Raw genomic sequence first — 23544 nt, 5'->3', positions numbered from 1 at the left:
CAGATAAGACTCCCAGGTCGCTCTGGCTTCCTCCCAGTTCTGGTGTCCTTGACTAGTGGCTCTGCCATCCAGCACCCTCACGGCTCAGTTTCCCCATCTGTGAAGTGGGGGCTAACAAGAGCGTCTACTCCATAAGCTTGTCCAGAGAGGTGAGAGGGGTGGAGTGCGCCTGTGCATGAAGTGCGCCTATACGAGGTGAAGTGCGCCTATAGGAGGTGAAGTGCGCCTGTGCGTGGTGGAGTGCGTTGTGGAGTGCGCCTGTGCGTGGCGGAGTGCGCCTGTGCGTGGTGAAGTGCGTGGTGGAGTGCGCCTGTGCGTGGTGGAGTGCGTGGTGGAGTGCGCCTGTGCGTGATGAAGTGCATGGTGGAGTGCGCCTGTGCGTGGTGGAGTGCGCCTGTGCGTGATGAAGTGCGTGGTGGAGTGCGCCTGTGCGTGGTGGAGTGCGCCTGTGCGTGGTGGAATGCGCCTGTGCGTGGTGAAGTGCGTGGTGGAGTGCGCCTGTGCGTAGTGGAATGCGCCTGTGCGCGGTGGAGTGCGTGGTGGAGTGCGTGGTGGAGTGCGCCTGTGCGTGGTGGAGTGCACCTGTGCGCGGTGAAGTGCGTGGTGGAGTGCGCCTGTGCGTGGTGGAGTGCGCCTGTGCGCGGTGGAGTGCGCCTGTGCGTGGTGAAGTGCGTGGTGGAGTGCGCCTGTGCACGGTGAAGTGCGTGGTGGAGTGCGCTTATGCATGGTAAGTAGTGGTGATTATTGCTACCATAGCTGTTGCCATCATTTCCCGCCACATGCATCCGTCAAGGGGCCCCAGGAAGCAGATGACCCACCCCGAGGGGTGGGCGAGGTCAGGAAGCCAGAAAGGATGGTCGATGAAGCCGTTTGTTACTGTCTGAGGCCAGAAGGAGGCAGTTACAGAACCCAGCAAGAGGGAGCTGTCCATGGAGCTGGATGGGAGCAGTTGTGGCTGTGGGTAGGGGAAGCACCCACTGCCCACTGTGGCCCAGCAGGAAGGAAGCCAGCCCCTCTCTCCTTCCCAGCTCTGATTTGTTACTGGCAACCCCCACTGGCCGCTTCCAGTAGGAACTCCAAAGCCAGGAAGCTGGGGAGCCAGTTGGTCTCCTGTGGCAGAGAAACAGGGTGGGGAGTGGGGGGCTGAACCTGGAGGGGCAGGCGGAGAGTGACCAGCGGAGTGAGTGTCCAGTCCCTCCCTCTCCAGGTGCCTTTCTGTCAGCCATGCCCCAGGTTCTGCAGGGAAGAAAGGCTCTGAGTTGGGGTCTGGGGATGCCCAAGCCTGGCACCTGCGGCCAGGCTGGGTCATTAGCCCCTCGAGGGAAGCAGGGCTGGGCTGAAGGTGGGGAGCCTCCCTGACCTGCCTAAGCAGGGCTTTGTGCGCCTTGTGTCAATAAATCCAAGAGCAGGAATGTATGTCATCAAGTGGCTGGTGGTGCCATCTGGCCAAAGCAGGAGGCAGCCTCTGGGACAGTCGCATGGACGATGAGGCCAGACAGGGCTGCACCCCTCCCTGGGAAACCAGAAGCACTGACCGCCTTTCAGCCAAACTTCCCTCGGTGATGCTGAACAACAATTAGGAATCAAATCCCCAAATGTCCTCCTGGCCTCTTTCCAACAGGAAGAGCCGCCCGGCCTCCCCTTTTTGCAGGACTGGGGTTGTGTCCTTGCTTTTGTGCTAATAATCCAGGAGTGCTTTAGGCTGTCAGAGCTGGGTACCGATTGCATTTTTGCAAATAGAAGAATGATTCCCCACCCACACTTCATTTCAGGGACACACGGATCGGTCTTGGAGCTAGACACTCTGACAAGAATCCAGGCCAGGGGCTCCTTCCCTGGGGGCTGTGGTCCTCTCTCTCAGCCTCGGGGGTCCCTTTGGGAATCTGATGAAAGCTACGAAATCTCTACTCAACACGGGGAAATGAGGTTGTGCGCAGACACGCTGCTTTTGCTATCATTTCAAGGGTCTGCCGACCTCAGGTTCTGAGCCCAGGCCTGGGTGGGGCCAGGGGGAAGGCCCCCTGGGCTCTGCGAGAGTGAGACATCAAAATGCCTTCCTCTACCTTCACCGACCACCACTAAAAATTGCCATGTCCCGTAGATCCAAGCTCCTGAATATCAGGTGGCTCTGCACTCCTGTCCCCACTTGCCATCTCACTTGGGTTATTAAACCAGCCTCTTAACTAGTCCCTCCGCCTGCCATGACCACCCCCAGGCCCCCCACCCCAAATCTATCGTCTTCATGGCAGTAAGAAGGACTCTTCCAGAGTACCAGACTGACCTTGTCCCTTCCTGCTGCAAACCCTGCAGCCCTTTACCACGTGGGGGCCCCTCATTACCCCCAGAGGCCATCTCACTGTTGAGGAAAGTTCAGGCCTACAGATGCAGTGTGATAGCTGGCATGCTCCCTGCCCCTGCCGGCTCAGGGACACACTGTGGCTCTGCCCACCACCTCCAGTTCCTCGCCTGGCCAACCCATCCCTCGGGGCTTAGCTGAAGTGTCACTTGGATTGTGCATTCTTGTAGCAAGCACTGGGCATGTATGTGTGGCTTTTACAGCTCTGGGAGCCAGTGTGGACGGCCTCAGAGTTGCCATCAGCACAGAGTTGTCAAAAATTGTGCTGCTCCTGAAGATCTGGCCGGGCCCTGTGGAGCCAGTCAAGTGGAACTTGTTCCTGGACAGGTGACACCTGCAATTTCAAGATTTGGATGTGGTTCACTTATTGTGATGGTTAACATTCCATGTCAGCTTGGCCAGGCTGTTTGGTCAAACACTAGTCTAGGTGCTGCTGGGACGGTATTAGGTAGACGTGGCTGACATTTGCAGTCAGTTCACTTAAAGTCAAAGAGATTATTCTCTATCATGTCAGTGGGCCTCATCCCACCAGTTGAAGGCCTTACAAGCAAACAGACAGGTTTTCTGGAGAAGAGGGAATTCTGCCTCAGGTCAGTAACATAGAAACTCTGCCGGGTTTCCACCCCGCTGGCCTGCCTTACAGATTAGGAATTTGCCAGCTCCCATGGCGGTGAGTCAGCTCCTTAAAATAAGTCTCTCTCTCTCTCCTCTCTCTCTCTCCTCTCTGTCTCTCTCTCTCCTCTGTGACTCTCTCTCTCTATCTTTCTCTCTGTCTCTCATCCCCGATGGATCTGTTGGTTCTGTTTACTGGTTCTTTCCTCTGGGGAATCTGGACTGGCATGCTTACCTAAAGCGATTGCCACCGGAAGCACAGGCCTTTGGATGTGAAAATCTTTGAGTTGCTTTAACCTTCGTAAGAAAGAACCTTCTGTTGCGTGGTGCCTTCCTAAGCTGGCTTGTCCTCAACTGCCAGGCTGCCCTTGACTCCAGGGTCCTGCCTGTGCCAGCCATGGAGCCCTGTTGGCGAATAACACAGACCTGGTCCCTGTCCCCAGGAACACACCATCTGTGGGGTCTTCCTGCCATCAGCACCCAGACACCCACCCGCCGGGGTCTGGGCAGCCTCTTCCACCCATACCTCCTTTCCATTGCTGCCTGGCACCGAGGCGTGTAGTTAGTATCTGTGGAATGACGAATCCATTAGCATAGGGTACTCAGACATCTAAAAAATACACATTCTAAATATCTGTTCATTTCTCTGGTTATCCCAAGCAAGTGTTTTCTGACCAATGATGTAGCCAGCCAACAGGCACCTGGCTGTGGGTAACCTCATGCCTCCATGCAGGGGGCTTGGGGGTCTGATAGACACTTAGGGAGTCTAGGGACTTGAATGGGTGAGTCTCACACAGGCTGGTGGAGAAGCTGGCTTGGGTCAGTCAAACTCCCTTCTCAGCCTTTTTCTTCCTTGTTTTACTTATTTAATCCCAACACCGTAATCCAGTTCCTTCCCTCCTATAACAGCCCTTCTAATGGGAATTGTATGCCTTTTAGTGGCCATGTGGTCTTGCTAAATGAACATCGTTGGCTGGGCTCAGTGGCTCACGCGTGTAATCCCAACACTTTGGGAGGCCGAGGCGGGTGGATCACCTGAGGTCGGGGGTTCGAGGCCAGCCTGACCAACATGGAGAAACCCCATCTCTACTAAAAATACAAAAATTAGCCAGGCGTGGCGGCACATGCTTGTAATCCCAGCTACTTGGGAGGCTGAGGCAGGAGAATAGCTTGAACCTGGGAGGCAGAGGTTGCGGTGAGCGGAGATCGTGCCATTGTACTCCAGCCTGGGCAACAAGAGCGAAACTCTGTCTCAAGGAAAAAAAAAAAAAAAGAAAGAAAGAACATTGTTGTTTGGGAGGCATAGACCTTTTGTTGATAGATGTAGTGTGGTGCAACTGATGTGCAATAAACTGCCTGTTCTTAAAGTGCTCAATTCCACCAGTTGTTATATGAATATACCTACAAAGCCGCCACCACCACTCTCAGTGTAATGAACATATCCATCACCCCAAAAAGCCTCCTCATGCCTCTTTGTAGTTCCTCCCTCCCACCCCTCCCCACCCCGTCAGTCAACCCCTGGTCTGCTTTCTGCCCCTAGAAGTTTGTGTTTTCTGGATTTTTATATAATTGACTCATACCGTGTATGCTCTTTTTTGTCTGGCTTTTGCATTCAGCTTATTATCTTGAAACTCTTCTATGCTGTTGCTTGTAGCAGCCATTCATTCCTTTTCGTTGCTAAGTAATATTTCATGATGTGGATGTGAAACCATGGTTTGTTTATGCATTCACCTGCCCTTTGAGTTGCTTCCAGTTTTTAGCTATTATCAGCAAAGCTGTTAGAAACATTTTTTTGACGTATGGTTTTATTTCTCCTGGGTCAATACCCAGGAGTGGAATGGCTAGATTGTATGGTAGATGGGTGCTTAGCTTTCCAAGAAACTGCCCAACTAGATTTCAAAGTGGTTGCACCATTTTACGTTTCCATAAGCAGTAGATGGAGTTTCAGTTTCTCCTCAACATGCCTGCTTCTGAATGCTAGTCATTCTCCTGGCCAAAATTCTACCAGTGTAATATCTCATTGTGGTTTTAACATGGATTTCCCTAATGCCTAATGACACTGAGCATCTTTTCATGGGCTTATTTGCCATACATATCTTCTTTGTTGAATTTGTCTCAAATCCTTCACCCATTTAAAAAATTAGATTGTTGGTTTCCTTGTTTTTGAGAATTAAGAGTTCTTCATGCATTCCGGATACAAGCTCTTCATCAGAAATGTGACTCGTAAATATGTTCTCCCCGTCTGAGGTTTATCTTTATATTCTTTTAACAGAACAATGTCTTTGAACAAGCAGGCATTTAACATTTTTCCTAAGTTCAATTTAGTAATTATTTTATTGTATGGGTCCTGCTTTTGATGTCTGTCTTAGTCTGTTTTGTGCTGCTATACAGAATACCACAGACTGGGTGATTTATAAAGAACAGACATTTATTTCTTACTGTTCTGAAGGCTAGGAAGTCCAAGATTGAGGGGCTGCATCTGGCGAGGGCCTTCTTACTGCCTTGTAAGGAACATAAAGGAAGAACAAGGGGAAGGAGAGAGAGCACAAGAGGGGGCTAAACCCAGTCTTTATAAGGAACACACCCTGCTGATAACAAACCCACTCCCACGATACTGGCATTAATTTATTGATGAGGGTGGTGCCCCCATGGCCCCAACACCTCCCATTAGGCCCCACTTCCCTTCCCAATACTGCTGCACTGGGATCCAGTTTCCAGCACATGAACTTCAGGGGACACATTCAAACTGCAGCAGTGCCACAGCGCAGTCATAGTTGCCTAACCCAAAGTCACAAAAATGTTCTCTTATTTTCTTCTTGAAGTTTTATGTTGTAGGTTTTATATTTAGGTCTGTGATCCATTTGAGTTAATCTCTGTATGTGATACAAAGTACGCATTTAGCTTCCTTTTGTTTTTTTGCTTTGCTTCGTTTTAGCACATGGATATACAGTGGTTCTAGCACCATTTATTTATTTATTATTATTATACTTTAAGTTCTAGGGTACATGTGCATAATGTGCAGGTTTGTTACATATGTATACATGTGCCATGTTGGTGTGCTGCACCCATTAACTCATTTACATTAGATATGTCTCCTAAGGCTATCCCTCTCCACTCTCCCCACCCCACGACAGGCACCTGTGTGTGATGTTCCCCGCCCTGTGTCCAAGTGTTCTCATTGTTCAATTCCCACCTATGAGTGAGAACATGCGGTGTTTGGTTTTCTGTCCTTAGCGATAGTTTGCTCAGAATGATGGTTTCCAGCTGCATCCATGTCCCTACAAAGGACATGAACTCATCCTTTTTTATGGCTGCATAGTATTCAATGGTGTATATGTGCCACATTTTCTTAATCCAGTCTATCATTGATGGACATTTGGGTTAGTTCCAAGTCTTTGCTATTGTGAATAGTAGCACCGTTTGTTGAAAATACTATTCTTTCTCCTTCTAACTGCAGTAGTGTCAATTGTTTAAAATAAATTCTCCAAGTGTTTCAGTCTAGTTCTGGACTCTCCATTCTGCTTATTGATATATTTACCTATACTTATGTCCATACACACCTTGACTTTGGATTTAATTTGCTTTTCCTTTTTTAGTTTCTCAAAGTAGAAACTTGGGTCATTGATTGGAAACCTTTCTTCTTTTCTAATATAGACCGTTAGTGTTACCTAGATTTCCCCCTGAATACTGCTTAAATGGCATCCCACAATTTTTGGCATGCTGTTTTTTGTTTTTGTTTTTTTTCATTTTCATTCAGTTCCAGCTACTTTCTAATTTCCTTTACGATCTCTTCTCTGACCCATGCGTTATCTAAAAGTGTATTTGTGTTCTAAATCTGTGGGGATTTTCCAGTTGTTTTTCTGTTATTAATTTCTAATTTAATTTCCTTTGTTCAAAAGACATGCTTTGTATGACTTGCAGGGTCCGAGGGAGTGGCATCCTGGCAGTCCCTGTGGCCTTTCTTCTTGGAAAGAGCAGGGCCAGAGCTCAGCGAGGGAGCAAGTTCTGTGGCGGAAACCTCTGGAGAGGAGCAGGACGCTGCAGACGTGCTGTGGCCCAGACGGAAGCTGCCAAGCAGATGGAACCTGCACCTGCCCAGTTTGGCCAAAGAAGTCCCCATAATCTCTGTGAAAAAGACTTCCAGAAGCTATTGTGTCCATGACCAAGACACGCACGCGCGCGTGCACACACACACACACACAAACACACACACACACACACAAGATCATTCTTGAGTCTGATTTGAAAACTAAGGTCAAATTCTGCAGACGCATTTGAGTGGTAAGATAATACGCTAATATGTATATAGTTTTTCTCTTTTCTTTGGCAGGGGGTGAGGACAGAGTCTTGCTCTGTCACCCAGGCTGGAGTGCAATAGCACAATCTCAGCTCACTGCAACCTCTGTCTCCCAAGTTCAAGCGATTCTCCTGCCTCAGCCTCCCAAGTAGCTGGGATTACAGGCACCTGCCATCATGCCTGGCTAATTTTTGTATTTTTTGCAGAGATGGGATTTCACCACGTTGGCCAGGCTGGTCTTGAACTCCTGACCTCAGGTGATCCGCCACCTCAGTCTCTCAAGGTGCTGGGATTACAGACATGAGCCACCGTGCCCGGTCTCTATATTTTTAATTGAAGTGAATAGGACTTCGTTATAGATTTGAATCCATTCTTCACTTTCAATAAAGTGTTGTTTTTACATAAACTTACACCTTTGGAATAATTGCAGAATTATTAAAAAGTTACCAGGATAGTGCTGACAGTTCCCACGTGCTCTTTGCTGAGTTTGCCTGCATGTTAACCTCTTACATAGCCATATAAACATTTAGAAAATGAAGAGACCGACATCAGTACAGTGCTGTAGCTGAATTCCAGACTTTATTTCCAAGGGCTGCATTCTAAAGATGCATCCATGTTACAGGCATGGGGCCCCTGGCTATGCACCTGCTATGTGGTGCCTGCCCACTCTGCTGGGGGTGGACACTGGCTGAGGCCCCCTCCCCAGTCTGGTTACAGAGCTGACGCATTAGAGCTTCGTCTGCCTTCCAGCCGAGGAGAGAGCAGGGGAAGTGGCCTAGATATCTTTTTGCTGTATTGATTTCCCACTGCTGTTTTCTGAAAGGTGTTAATGACCTCTAAGGCCACGGTAGCCAAGACTGGCGGGTGAGTGCAGTTCCAGCAGGGCAGCCCCGGGCCATCTGTGTCATGTGAGTGCTTGAACTCTGGCAAGTCCAGTTGAAGACATATTGTGAGTGTAATATGCACACGGAATCTTGAAGACTTTGTATGAAAATAAGGCCGGGTGCGGCCGCTTACGCCTGTACTCCCAGCACTGTGGGAGGCCAAGGCAGGTGGATCATTTGAGGCCAGGAGTTCAAGACCAGCCTGACCAACATGGCGAAACCCTCTTTCTACTTAAAAGACAAACAATCAGCCTGGCCTGGTGGCACATGCCTCAGGAAGCTGAGGCAGGAGATTCACTTGAACCCGGGAGGCGGAGGTTGCAGTGAGCCAAGATCACACCACTACACTCCAGCCCGGGTGACAGAGTGAGACTCTGTCAAAAGAAAAAAGAAAAAAAGAAAGAAAAGAAAAGAAAGGAGGGAAGGAGGGAGGGGAAAGAAAAAAGAAAGAGGAAAGAAAGAAAGAAGGAAGAGAAAGAAGGAAGATGAAGGAAAGAAAGAAAAAGACAAAATAATAAACATGGGATAATAGCTCACAAATACTATTTAGATGTCGATTTCATGTTGAAATGTTAATATATTGGGTTCATTGGGTTAAACAAAATTTAGGGTTAAAATTAAGTTCACCTGTTTCCTTTTACTTTTTTATTGTAGCTAGTAGAAATTTTTAAATTACCTATATGACCAGCCCCAAGAAGGCGAAAGTTTGAAAGGCCTCCTTGCTCTGGTCTCACCCCAGTCAACCTTTGCTATCCTGCCTGGGTCCCGGCCACCAGCACACCCCTGCCATCCTGCACCCAGACAGCAAACACAAATGCTGGAGTGACCACCGAAGGCTGAGATGAGACTAGAGGCCAGCTCCCCAGGGCTGTGAGAGCAGAATGAGTGCCCAGCTGGCCAGCCAGGGTCAGTGACCAGCAGTGTATGTCCCCAGCCACCACTGGGGTGCCTGGTAGCTGCTACTGAGTCATAGGAATGAGAAATTTCTTGGCCAAACTACAAGGAAACTACTTCGCCATGGCTGGTGTCCCTATTTTGACAGTGGTTAATAGGTCACCTGCCGGTCACATCCCCAGGAAACCCAGACTTGGGGGCTGTCATGGATGCCTGGATGACCTCCACTGCCAGAAAAGGGTGTGCATGGGAAGGGGTGTCTTCCATAGCATATTTTTATTTTTGACTACTTCAGAAAAGAACAAAGCAGGCCAGATGTGGCGGCTCATGCCTGTAATCCCAACAATTTGAGAAGCTGAGGCGCGCAGATCACTTGAGGACAGGAGTTCAAGACCAGCCTGGCCAACATAGTGAAACTCGGTCTCTACTAAAAATACCAAAACTTAGCTGAGTATGGTGGTGCACACCTGTCGTCCCAGCTACTCGGGAGTCTGAGGCATGAGAATCACTGGAACCTGGGAGGCAGAGGTTGCAGTGAGCCGAGAGCGTGTCACTGCACTCCAGCCTGGGTGACAGAGCAAGAGTCTGTCAGAAAGAAGGAAGGAAAAAAGGAAGGGAGGGAGGGAGGGGCAAAAAGTAGGAATCATCTATATTCCTCACCCAGAATTAATCATTTTTCACCTAATACTTTAATAGCTTACTTACTTCCTTAGTCTGTTAAAATATGTATTTATTATCTTGAAATCACAGAATGAATAGATAAGAATATGTTGCCCTGAAAAAAGAATGAAGGAAAGACGGTATTACCAACCACGCTAAAGCTCCTTCCGCCTTCCCCGGCTCTCATCCCCTCCCCCTTCCCAGGGACATCCCCTCTGTGGATTCCGGGCAATGCACTTCGTTCCTTTAAACATCGCTATGGGCACCTGACTTGTTTGGGGCTCCGGTTCTTTTCTTTTTCTTTCTTTCTTTCTTTTTTTTTTTTTGAGACCAGGTCTTGCTCTGTTACCCAGACTGGAGTGTAGTGGCATGACCTCAGCTCACTGCAACCTCCGCCTCCCAGGTTCAAGTGATTCTCCTGCCTCAGCTTCCCAAGTAGCTGGGATTACAGGCATGTGCCACCACGCCTGGCTAATTTTTTTGTATTTTTAGTGGAGACGGCCATGTTTTGCCACGTCGGTCAGGCTGGTCTTGGATGCCTAACCCCAGGTGATCTGCCCAGCTCAGATTCCTAAAGTGCTGGGATTCCAGGCGTGAGCCACCCCACCCGGCCCTTTCTTTTCATTTATAAGACGGCATCACACCGTGTGTGTTGTTTTCAGCTTATTCTTCTTGGGGCAATGGGCCTGGTGTACCCTGAGGTCACACTCTGCCCGAACCCACCCCATGGCTGCTCTGGATGGTCCGCTGGACAGGCTTTTCGGAGGGCAACGTGGCTGTGTCTACCAGTGTTTAAATGAGCACGTCCTCTGAGCTGGACTTCAGGGTCTTGGAGTTTATCCCACTAATACCTTCCCACCGCTGTGCAGAGGCAGAGGCTCCAGGGTGCTGCTGCTGTGTTGTTGATGAGCAACCAGTGTGACAAACTATGACAACTGATAGAACAGACTCTCACAAAACCATGAAAAAGAACAAGCAAAATCTATCCGAGCAGAGCCAGAGGTCTCTCAATAAGTCAAGCAAGACAGAGCGAGGGCACCGTTGGGCACGCCAGGCCCGCTGTGTGCTCCCCGGGATGGCTGTGTCTGGAGCGTGTGTGCGGACACGTGAGAGCAGTGAACACGGACCCATGAGGAAGTGGCAAGGAAACTACTTCGCCATGGCTGGTGTCCCTATTTTGACAGTGGTTAATAGGTCACCTGCCAGTCACATCCCCAGGAATCCCAGACTTGGGGGCTGTCACGGTTGCCTGGATGACCTCCACTGCCAGAAAAGGGTGTGCATGGGAGGGGGTGTCTTCCACAACATATGTTTAATTTTGACTACTTCAGAAAAGAACAAAGCAGGCCAGATGTGGCGGCTCATGCCTGTAATCCCAACAATTTGAGAAGCTGAGGCGGGCAGATCACTTGAGGACAGGAGTTCAAGACCAGCCTGGCCAACATAGTGAAACTCAATCTCTACTGAAGATACCAAAATTTAGCTGGGTATGGTGGTGCACACCTGTCATCCCAGCTACTCGGGAGTCTGAGGCACGAGAATCACTGGAACCTGGGAGGCAGAGGTTGCAGTGAGCCGAGATCGTGTCACTGCACTCCAGCCTGGGTGACAGAGCAAGAGTCTGTCAGAAAGAAGGAAGGAAAAAAGGAAGGGAGGGAGGACCTCGTCTCTGGAAATGCTGTCGAGGGATTCAGGTGTGGGGAAGTGAGAATTTCACACTTCCAGAAGCATGTGATTGTCTTCTGTCTAACCACAAAGGAATGGTTTGCTTTCATTTAAGGACAACTAAGCACATCTCTGAGGAATATCACCAGCCCCAGGGCCAGGCACGGAGGCTGGATGGGGCGGCCTTCATGGTCTCTGGCTTCACCCTAGGAGCAGAATTGGCAGCCCAGAGGCCCCGCGAGGCCCCACGCACCGCCCGGGCGTTTGGCCATGACAATTTGAGTGTGGACACGCAGGGGCCACATGCCAGCCCCAGGCTCAGTCCGGCTGCTCCAGACATGGTGTGTCCTCAGGCCTCCTCCAGGGAAGCCCCGGAGGTCGGGCCCAGGTGACCCGTGGGCAGCCCCTGGAAGGGGCTTCTTTTTCTCTTTTCCTCCGATGGACAAAGAAGCAGAATATACAAGAGTTAACGCTCAAGCAGATCCTCAAATTCCAAGGAGCTTGGGGAGCGGCCCCGCTCCACCCTGTATGAATGAGGGGTCTGGGGCAAGTCTCTGGCCTCAATTTCCTCCTCTGCAAAATGGGGACAGTGATCACCTCACAGGACACAGGGAGAAGGACCTAGGACCCGCCACTGGCGGTCATTGCCAGGCTTGTCCTTGGGGGGACTTCACCTCCCCAGTCACCTCACTCCCTCTCATCCTGTCCCCCTCCCCTTGAAAAAAATACAAAGACAAAGAAGAGCCAGGCAAAGAGTCTCAGAGGGGCTGCGAGCTCAGGACCGCACGCCATCCCACTCATCTAAATCTCTAGGGCTGGGAGCCGGCAATCTGCCCCTTAGCCCCCTTCACGAGAGCCTGGGGTGCCAAGGCACATTGATTTGAGAACCTTCCTCCCGGGATGTAGGGTCAAACCATGAAGCGCACACGGGAAGTGGTGGGTGATAACCCACACCAGGCAGAGCTACGACCCTTGCTCCGTGCTGCCCAGCAAGCTCTGACCCAGCACCCTCTAGAACCCTCTAGAACCCAGGGCATGGGATCCCAGGAGAGCAGCAACATCAGCCCTGCTCCCCACGCCGAGCTGCTCCCACAGCCTCTGGCTTGCATGGGGGTCTCTCACCTTTGTAGCTTTCGCAGGCATCTGCTGTCAGCATCCAAGGGTGCTGCCCACAACCTCGTCCCAGTTTTCCATGGAGACCACTGTCCCTCCCCAGGTGCTGGTGAGCAGTGTGGGCACCCCCATCCACACAGTGTCCTCAGGTCCCGGTGGATGGTGTGGCCTCCCCCGTACCCACAGGGTCCCCAGTTCCCAGTGGATGGTGTGGCCTCCCCCATCCTCACAGTGTCCTCCTGGCAGGCCTGGGTCAGGCTGCACTCCTGACCCTGAGGTGGGTGGAGCTCTCTCTCTCCTAGCTTTTGCAGAAATGTGGGGGCAACATGCTCTCCTTCTGCAGGACTCAAAGGTGGGAGATGCCAGCCTATAGCAGCCAGAGGCTTCCTACTGGGTGATGGGGAGAGGGTGCCTGCCCCAGAGTGAGGCCAGCAGAGACCAGACTCGCAGAACAACAGAGATCAGCCACTCACTCAGCTGTGGGCCAGATGCACATAGTCTGTTTGAGGTGGTTTCTTCACTGGCTACCAAGAAAAAACAAATAAAAATACATGCAAAGCCCACTGGACTGAGTCCTCCACCTGGAGAAGACCCTGCAAATGCCACCAGTGTTCACAGGTCTTCCTCCCCCATCCAGCCCCCAACCCACGGCCTTCCGCTGTGCGTCCCACAACCCTGTGCCCCAGGGAAGTGGTGGGCACAGGAAGCCCTTGGCTGTGTCCTCTTATCTTTTGCAAGCCCAGCTGGCCTCTGCTCCACCCCAGGCCTGGTTCTGGAGTGCACGTGTAGAAATGGGGCTGGCTGCTACGGCGGGCTTATCTGGGCCTGCAGGTCCACCTTATCTCCCACAGCTTCTCATTGCCAGTCACTGGTTTATGCTTTTGTGAGTGCAGTTTGCTGCTTCTAGGGAATCACTGAGCAATCTCTGAAGGTGCCTGGTTGTGGGGGCAGCAGGGTTCCTTCCTCCTAAAGCGCTGGTCCCATGCCAGCCCTGGCTCTGCAGCTGCTGTGGGCATCTTGCATGGGTGGGTGCCTGAGTGGAGGCCGTGGTGGTCTCAGGGGCTTTTGCCAGGAGAGGCGATCAGAAGAGGAGCCTTCAGGAAGGACACCCCAGGTGGCCCCCACACCTTCTCTTGTTTGCCCATTTGCTCTGCCCTACGCTGGATACACCTTGATCTCGCCAGCCCAGTCTCCAAGGTCCAGCCTTAGAGGATGGGCCAAGTCCTGCACTGGAAGCTGGGAGGCTGGAATCAGATCCTCACATTGTGCCTCCGCTGTCTTCTGAGCCTCAGTTTCCTCACCTGTAACATGAGCAGAAGGTATGGGGCCACCTGCCTGGCAGGATGGCCATGGGGAACCCCAGGAGGGGGCAGCGTCGAGGGTCCCATGGCCAGCCAGCATGGGCCAGCCCATGTGTCACAGTTCATAGAAGGTCCTAGGAGTCTGGTCCCTTCCCCTCCCCCTATCCCGGGATGTTTGTAGTTTGAGGCAACAGGCAGATGCCTGGTTAAGCCCCAGGGTCTGGAGAGCGGTTTCTAACTCCAGGCCCCTGTGAGCTGCCAAGGCCTCCACCTCCTCCCCAGGGCCCCCGAGGGTCTGTTTGCTCTTCTGCTTTTGAGAATCAGATTGTAATGGGAGCCTGGGTCAGTTTCTGGAGTTGTGGGCTCAGGACCTCCCAGGAGCAGCAGAGCTGAAGGCCGAGAGCCTGGCTTCTGTCCTGTCCTGTCACTTACTGCCCTGTGACCACAGGCATGTCACTGCACCTCTCTGAGCCACAGCTTTCTGATCTTCTGAGTGGGGAAAGTCCTTGAAACAGAGGCTGCAACCGTTACATTCATTCATTCAACAAATATTCGCTGAATGTCTGCTATATGCCAGGCATGTGTGCTGGGGGCACGATAGAGATCTAAACAGACAACAAACAAGACGTTACTTTTGATGACAAAACTGTTTTGCCATTCGTTTTCATGGCAAAAACTTTTAACAGCCATTATTTTAATGGCAGAAACCGCAATTATTTTCGCACCAACCTAATACATAAGTAAAATGTATGATGATGACACAAAGCAGGAAGATTCAGTAGGAAATGGGGACGGGCACGTCTGGGGTGGAGGTGGAAACTCAATTTTCAATCATGTGGTTAGGAAAGGCCTCGCCAGGCAGGTGGCAACTGAGTCAAGACCCAAAAGAGATGGGAGAGTGAGATGCAGAGATTCTGGGGTCCAGACGCAATCATGACATGAGCTAAGGCCCTGGGGCAGGAGCGGGTGTGTGCAGAGAATGGCAAGGAGGCCAGAGGGACAGAAGGTGAGGGATCAGTACCAGGTCCAGAGAGGAGGTGGAAGGGGCAGGTCATGGTATGTCTTTGGCTGTGAAGCCAGTGGGACGGAGCCTGGGGGATTCTGAGCAGAAGAAAAACAGGATGGGTTTATGGGCTCAGCACCTTGCTTTTTTTTGACATGGGATGTCATTCTTTCACCAAATTTGGAATGCAGTGGAGCAATCCCGGCTCACTGCAACCTCCACCTCCCAGGCTAAGCCATCCTCCCACCTCAGCCTCCTGAGCAGCTGAGACCACAGGTGCACACCACCATGCCCAGCTAATTTTGCATTTTTAGTAGAAATGGGGTTTCACCATGTTGCCCAGGCTGGTCTCAAACTCCTGAGCTCAGATGATTCACCCACCTCGGCCTCCCAAAGTGCTGGGATTACAGGTGTGAGCCGCCGCGCTGTGCCTAGCACCTTGCTTGAGAGATGAATTCACTGCTAGGTAGAGTAGACTGAAGGGGCGGGGCAGAAGCAGAGTGAACAGGCAGGAGGCCCTTGCAGCCCCTCGGGCCACAGTGGGAGCTCAGAGGCTAGAGGCAGCAAAGAAGGAGGTGGTGCCCAGCGGCTGAACACTGGGCCTCCATGGAGGCTGGAGCAGGTTGGCGAATGGACGTCCACGCTGGGGCTGCGACCCAGGGGGACACAGCATTGAGCCTACACGGAGGACCAGGCACCATTCTACACATTTCACATGTCCTTGACTCACAGAATCCTTCCTGCCAAGAAGCTACTCTTACCCCACTTTCAGGGTGGGAAAACTGAGGCAGGGAGAGGCCACAGAGCTTCAACTCCAGGTTGGGCCCCGCATTTCTGCCCCTCGGGACTCCTGTCCCTGACAAGGAGCTCCTGGCTGGGGGCGGGGGTAGTTTTCCTTTAAAACACTTCTAAGCACGTACCGTATGTGGGGCACCGTGGTGTGTCTCATACAGACCGTTTCTCGTTTCACCTTCATCCCCACTTGGTGACCTGCAGGGCCACTCAGTAGGCCCAGAGGGGGACACCAAAACATTTGAAGAAGTATTTAAAAATGTTGCTTTTTAAAAAATGCATAAAACACACAAACACCAATGTAGCTGGAACTGACGTCATGTAACAATATTTTTATCATGAATTTTGTATGTGGGTATAGTGGGTTCAACTGTATCCCCCCCATCCACCTCTTAACCCCTGGAACCTCAGAAGCTGGCTTTGTTTGGAATCAGGATGTTGCAGGTGTAATGAAGGTGAGGATCCTGAGCTGAGATTAATCTGGATTAGGGTGGCCCTAAAGGCAATGAAGTGTGTCTTTATAGGCGAACAGGAGAAGAGACACAGAGACAGGGCACAGGAGAAGGCAGAGGTTGGAGCATTGCAGTCACAGCCTAGGAGTGCCCAGAGCCCCAGGAGCTGGAAGAGGCAGGAAGGTCCCTCCCCTAGAACCCTTCGAGGGAGCGTGGCCCTGCTGACACCGTGATCTCAGACTTCTGGCTCCCGGGCTGCAAGAGAATGGATTTGTGTTCTAAGCCACCAAGCATGTGGTCATTCATTACACACCATGGGAAACTCACACTGGGGGTGTGCACCCAGCAATTTGAGTCAGTGAAGTCTTAACCCAGCTCTGGGTGAGGTGAATACGTTTTACAGGTGCAGGAAACCGAGGTCTATAGAAAACCAGCACCTTGTAAGGGCCACCATGCTGGTCAGCTCTGATGTGGCCAGGGCTGGTGCCCGGGTGAGGCGAGGGTGACCTGAACTTTGGAATCCCTTAGCCCTGGGCAGGTCCCTTCATCTCCCCAAGTGACCACTTCTTCATCTGAAAAATAGGGTTAGCCCCAGAGACAGTGGGGAAGTTACAGGGAAGGAATCGTGGCTGCGCCCCCGCGGGAGGCTGGCCCAAAATTAGTGCTCCAAGGTACTCATGCCCCACCCTGAATAACAGTACTAGTTAGTGAGGACTTACTGTGCACAGGGCCAAGCCCCTGACCTGCAGGGACACAGATAATTGTTACAAAAAATGGACACGCCTGCTGTTGGACACCAGCTCCTCTCTGGGTCACCATGAGAGGTTCCTGAGCCTCAGCTCCCTTGTCAGCGCCCTACCAGGAGGGAGGGAGGAGGCAGCGCTACCCCCATCTAACAGAGGAGGAAACTGAGGCACGAAAAATGAAGACACTGCCCAGGTCAGTGACACAGTGGGACCAGGTGCAGGTGTCCAGCAGCGCACCTAGATGGGGGAGAGGTGCTCGGTGAATATTAAAAGGGGTTTTGTCTGGGAAAATTGAGGCGGCTGCTGCGTGACCCCAGCCTCCTCTCTGAAGGCGGGCTGTGGGGTGACCGGCTGGCCCTCCTCCAGGCCCTCCCACCACACGTGTGCTCAGCCAGCTCAGCCAGCAGCAGGCGCCCACCCACCACGGGCCCCTTCTCTGAGCCAGCGTGCACAGCTTCCTGGAAGGGACGTGGGGTGCACAGATGTGCACAGCAGGTGGCCTGTTCTGCTCTCCCTCCAGCCAGACAGGGCCGGGACCCAGCACTGGCAGGACGGCCTGGCCAGCCATGGCTGTGACCACTGAGGAAACACTTCCCAGAGCAGGCAGGGCCCTGGGAGCTGGAGTCGATCCCCACATCTGGGCTCCTCCTGGGGCCAACCAGGGCTGTCTGGAAGCCTGCAGGGAGATCTAGCGAGGTTTCAGGAGAGTCAATACTCACCCACATCCCCTGGCCCCAGGATGAGGCCGCGGTGCCCCACAATCCCTCCCATGGGAGCCTCTCGCCCTCCCACCCACACAGTGTGGCCAGGCATGGTGGCCCAACCTTCCCCGAAGCAAGAGCTTCTGCTTGGTCCCCAGGGGCCACGGCCCTTCTGTTAGGGGTTCCCGCCCTCCTCTTGCCCACTCCCCACCCCGGGGTCCCTGCTGCAGGCCCCCACCCAAAGGGCCTGAAAGTCTCCACAGTGACGTGACAGTGAGCAGAGAGTACATGGCCGTGGGGACCCTGACCTCTCTCCAGGGGACACTCTGTCCGGCTTGAGTTTCTATATTAAGCGGGGCTGTGACTATCGTGGGGGTGAGACCTCAGCAACACTCCCAGCCGAGGGGTCCTGGGGATTCCCGAGGGCTCATGAGGCCCTGGACAGGCCCCTCACAGGTGCCAACCAATGTCGCCAGGAAGTCCCACGGGCCCACGTCTTCCCCTCCAGCTCTGTGGAGCGGGTGCTGTGCCCTCGTTTACTGACAAGGAGGCTGAAGCTCTGGACTCTGTCACGGTGACACAGTGAGGGCTGGGTGTCCCCCAGTACACGGGCCTACCGGACATCTGCAGTGTGGGTGCTGACAGTCACTGAGAAGCCCCAGCCCGGTGGAGTTTGTGGTGGGAGGGAGGGCGGGGGTCAGTGTCTAACCACAGGCCCATCCTAGCAGGACTCCAGCAAAGGCACCCCCCATAGGGTTGGGTCCCTCCCCACCCCTAAGAGTCTTGACCAGTCCCAGGAGAAGCCACTTTCTCCCGACGGGATCCTTTACCTCTCTGCCGCTGTCTCCCTCCCCTTTACCTCTCTGCCGCTGTCTCCCTCCCCTTTACCTCTCTGCCGCTGTCTCCCTCCCCTTTACCTCTCTGCTGCTGTCTCCCTCTGCCGCTGTCTCCCTCCCGACGGGGTCTTTTACCTCTCTGACCCCTCCTGGCAAGGGAAGTAGAATCATTGTCACTGAGGGAGTCAGGAGAGCAGCTCCCCCAACCTCGGCAGAGAAAGGAACAGTCCCTCACCTGCACTCCTCCTGCCAGCCCTGGTTTGCGTGGTATCAAGGGACATGAGCTTGGGGAGGCCACTCATTCCTTCTCCCAGACAGAGGATTTGGGTGGGAGGCACCTCCTGAAAATGACGTTTGGGTAGCAGACATGACGAGGACAGGGCCATATACGAGTCCCCTCCCCAGGATGCCTCAAGACCTCTCGGCCAGGAATGCTGATGTGCCATGCACATTCACGTGGGATCCCGAACCTCCCTCCCAGGCCTGCCCTTCCCCCTGGCCAGCAGAAGCCACCAGGGGCCACTCCTTCCCTTCCCCTGAGAGGTCAGAAGCAGCGTGTGCTGGGGGAGCGGGCCCGCAGGCTCCGGGCAGGTCCGCCTGGCTCTGAGCTCGGCAGCACTGGGTGCCTGCAGCGAGGGCACACACGGCTGTGAGGGGTTCTCCCCAAATCTGAAAACAGCCCTTTCCCCAGACAGTGCCTGGGAGGGGAGCCACAGGAAACAGGTCCAGAAAGATGGGACATCGCCACCTGCTGGACCGCAATGAGGAGACTGACTGGAGAGAAGGGCGCACCTGACTAACGCAGAGCCGCAGAGCCGGCAGCCTGGAGACCCTGATTCTCTCCTGAGCGGGGGGCACACAGGAGGTGGCGGGGGCTGCAGCGGCTCCAGAGAGCAAGGCAGAGCAGAGTGCTGGGCCCAAGCAGGAAGGGTGGGTTCACTCGGGAGCTGCGGGCACTGTGCCTCACAGGACTCACTTTGACTGCAGCAGGAGGACGCGTCAGCCCCAGGGAGGCCGATGGGGAGGCCAGGGAGAGCTCCTGCGGAGGTGGTGGCACCTGGACCTGGGGCTGGGCGCGGGGATGGTGAGAAGTGAGCATTTAGATTTAGGAGGTCAAGGGCCCAGGGCGGGGGTGTTGGGGGCTGTGGCCCTGGAATGCCAGCTGGTTTTGGCTCTGGGCCAGGCCAGGGGCCAAGGGGGGTGGACCCAGGACCAGAGCCACATGCCCCACCTGGGGTTCCTGCAGGGGGAGGCCAGGCAGAGGCACAGTTCTCTGGCTCCAGTGAAGTGGGAGCTGGCAGTGTCTTCTGCTGGGACACAACAGAGATGTAAACACACAGCTAACAAGAGAATCAGGTAAAACGTGTGGCGATGACAGCAAACAGGATGTTGCATAAGGAATGGGGGCCTTGGGTGAAGGTGGCCCAGAAGGCGAAGTGGGTTTGGAGGGAGGGTGCCGGTTCCACTTTGGGCAGACACAGAACTCAGGTTCCAGAGGACACGCAGGCGGGACCTCCTAGTGGGCAGTTAGACCAGTGGACCCAAGCCGGGGGAGCAACCTCCACATCTGCCCTCCCTGCTGTGGCCCTGCTGGCCCCCAGAACACTGTTAGGGGCCCACTCTGGCCCTTTCCCCTCACCCCCCACTATGTGGAGCCACATGGTCCCAGCCCCAGCACTGGCCCTGAAACCCCTGGCCGTGGCCCAGCCGGCCTGGCTAGGACGCCATGTAGGGCAGTGGCTCCTGAGGACAGAACCTGCATCTTGGTCACCCTCAGGGATGCCTGGCACACAGTTGGCACTCAGTACATGTCCAGTGAATGAGCGCCACTCGGTGGACGTGCAGCAGAGGCAGCACGTACCAAGCCGTCCCCTGGCTGGAACAAGGGCCCAGGTGGGCCCTGGGGTGCTTGCCCTGGTGTCCACCCAACTTGACCCCTGGCCTGGCCCAGAGTCAAAACCAGCTGGCATTCCAGGGCCACAGACCCAAGACCCTGAAGTCCACCCTGGCCGTCTCCATCAAGCATCTCCTGTTTGTCCAGAGCTGTGAGCCCAGGGCAGGTGAAGGAGGCCAAGCCACAGCCCTGCCCTGGGCCCAGGCCGGAGCACGAGCAGGGTGGGCAGCAGAGGGAGAAACAGATGTGGTCTCTAAATGGAGTTGTGCACTGAGGAACTCGGATGGCACCAAGGTGCCCGGGGAGCCGGTGTGGACTCTAGAACAGGGCAGTGCCATGCCAAGGAGGGTGCTGTGCTGAAGAGCAGCTCCCTGCCTCCCATGAGGGAAACTGAGGCCGGGGCAATCCCAGAGGAGGTTGCTGCAGCATTAGGGGACCGGCTGTGACTCTTACCAACCCTGTGGCCCAGGGAGGACTCTGGCCTCCGGGCAGGGCTGGGTGAGGAGTGAGAAGATGGGGTGCACACTGCCATCTGCTGCCCACGCAGTGGGGCGTGCACTCCCAGGCGCCACGTGGTAGGACCTGCTTTGGATGCAGCTCCTGGGTTCACAAACTTTGAATTTGGGACCCGGGAGGAGGTGACTGCTCCCTTCCCTCAGTGATGACAACCACCAGGGCCCCGCTGGGTGGCCCCTTCGGCTGGTGGGACTGCAGGGAATGGGTGGGCCACTGGCCGTCTTGCTGCCAGCTGGGCCCTGCTCCTGCCCCCATGGAAACCCCAAGTCACACCTTTCAGGGTCAGATCCCAGATCCTGCATCTCGGGGCTAGAAAGGGACCCCTCCAAGAAACCCAGCATGTCCCTGGGACTCCACCCCAACCTCTTGTTTCCTGCCAGGAGGTAAACACCAGACTTCCCTATCCCCAGTGTCTGGATAAGGAAACAGTCTCAACTATCTTGTTAGTTGTCTACTTACATCTCTGTTGTGTCCCAGAGGGTCTGCACCTGGGGCGCGCTTGCCAGGGACCAGGCTGGAACCCAGATCCTGGGCCCCGTTGCAATGCCTGAATTGTGGGCCAGCTGCTGCCCGAGACTCCCACATGGGCACCCCGAGGCCCACTCACTCACCAGGGGACCTCACAGGATTCCTTGGGACTCCAGGGCCCCTAAGAACCCCATTTCTGGGGCAGGGACTCCCCAGGGGCCGTGGGACAGCCAGCAGCATCATCGGTTCACTGGGCAGATGGTGGTGGCTCACCGGCCCCGAGTACCCAGGTACTGGGCCAGGCAGAGAAGGCAGGAGCCTCCCTGAGTCCCGCCTCCCTACAGCCCCACAGCCCTGCCCCACCCACCCCTGTCAAATGGGACTCTTTGGGGCCGACACCCAGGGATCCCAGTTTTTATGATCTCCCACCTGAGTGGGAACATGGGCCAACGTGATGGGGCAGGTGTGGCTGGGACACAGATTCGCTGAAGCCAGATCCACTGATGCGAAATAAGCCCTTTGGAGCAGGATGGAGGGGGTGGGTCGTGGGGACAGGAGATGGTAAGGCACCCACACTCCGGGGCTCCGCTCTGCAGCAACTCTGAGACCCACCTCCCTGTGACCATCAGCCTTTCCCTGGCCAGAAGCAGGGAGCAGCGTCTAGGCTGGGCCCAGCCCTGCAGCCCTAGGGCCTCACTGGGAACACAAGGTCTCGGGCTAAACTAGCTGGAGCCCCTCGGCCAAGCTCAGGAACCCTCGGGCAACACCTGGAGCTGCTGGAGGCAGCGCCTCACCTTCCCTCCACCTGTCTAGGCCCCAGAAGGCTGCAGCCGAGGAGGGGGCTGGGCATCTCAAGGGGGACCGGCTCTGTCGAGCAGAGTCCTGGGAGAGGAGGCCAGGGCTTTCACTGAGAGCACAACACCCCCAACTTTCACGACACCTCCCACAGCCTTCCCGCCTGAGCCTCTCAGACTCCCTGTGTAGGGGGCTTATTATGGTTCTGCTTTACAGGGGAAGAAACTGAGGGCCCAGGAAGTCACGCTGTGGCTGAAGCTGCAGGGACTCTAAGGCTGACCCCGGGGTGGGGATGGGTTTGGAATTTCCTGTTCCTCCTCACCTTTGAGAGGTGTCCTGGCTGGGCTGTGCCAGGCTGGGAAGTGTCTCCGGAGGCGCCACACCCACCCGCACCTGGTATTTTTATTCCCAGGTGGGTCTGATGCCAGGAGGATGTGGTTAAGCTCGAGGCCCTGCTGTCTCCTTCCATGCCCGGGGTCAATGGATCCTTCTTATCTGGCAAGATCTTATCTGTGTGTCCTTGAGAGACTCTGGAGCTGGCTCCTGGAGGTACCGGGAGGCCCAGGTGGGTAATCACGGGTGCCAAGAACTGGCCTGTGGGAGGGGGGCCTCCACCTTGGGACCCCACCCGAGAGTCCCCTGTCCCCAGGACTACTTCTCAACCATGCCTTCCCCTTGCCCTGCTCCTTGCTCCCTGCTGGGAGGCACAGGCAGCGTGCTAGGAAGCTCGAAAGAGATGGCCAAAGCAGAGCAGGGCATCCTCCAGGGTCCAAGGGGAGAGGCTTCAGACCTCACAAACTGGGTGGGAGCTTCCTAGCAGCCAAGGCAAAGAGGAAAGAAGTTGAAGGAAGGTGGAGGTGGTGTAAGAGACATGTCTGACGGATGGACCCCAGGATGCTCCCTGGAAGTTGTCTGGGCCATCCTCGGGACATAGCAGGACTCAGTACATTCATTGAACAAACAAGGCACTCATTGCTATGTTTTTAAGGCGCCTACTTGAAGTGAAATCACAACCTGGTTCCCAGTCTTCTGGGAACCCCGCCCCACGGACGGGGTGCTGGCTGTTCCCTGTCGCCTGCATTGTTACCGGCTGTGTTCCACATGGTGCAAACTTATTCCCTAATGGACCCATGGGGTATGCTGCAGCTCTAGCGCTGACTACAGGGTCTGCAGGGGATGGTTGTCCTGGGAGCCCCGCAGCTCAGGTCAGCTTGGCACTTTCTGGAAAAGCAGTCGCCTCTGGGGGGCAGCACAGTGACACTGGGAAAAGCCGGACGTGACTTCGGGGACCTGGGCTTGGATCCAGGATCCAGCCCCTGCCGCTTCAGCAGTGGAGTGATGCGGACCACGTCACTTCCGCCCCAAGCCTCAGTGTCTCCCTGCACCCCTACACCCCCTATAAAGTGGGACTAAGAGTGTTCTGAGCCAGGCTCCCGGTGAGGTGGGGGTGGGGAGGGCAGGACAAACGGGACAGCATCCTTGCTCCTGTCCCCTTTTCACCTCTGACGCTGAAGTTAAACATTCAACAAATTATGAGAAAATAAAGCAACAGTTTAAAA

The sequence above is a fragment of the Theropithecus gelada genome, chromosome 14 (genome assembly GCF_003255815.1).
Source record: "Theropithecus gelada isolate Dixy chromosome 14, Tgel_1.0, whole genome shotgun sequence".
NCBI classification, from domain to species: domain Eukaryota; kingdom Metazoa; phylum Chordata; class Mammalia; order Primates; family Cercopithecidae; genus Theropithecus; species Theropithecus gelada.
This window is presented reverse-complemented; position numbering follows the sequence as displayed.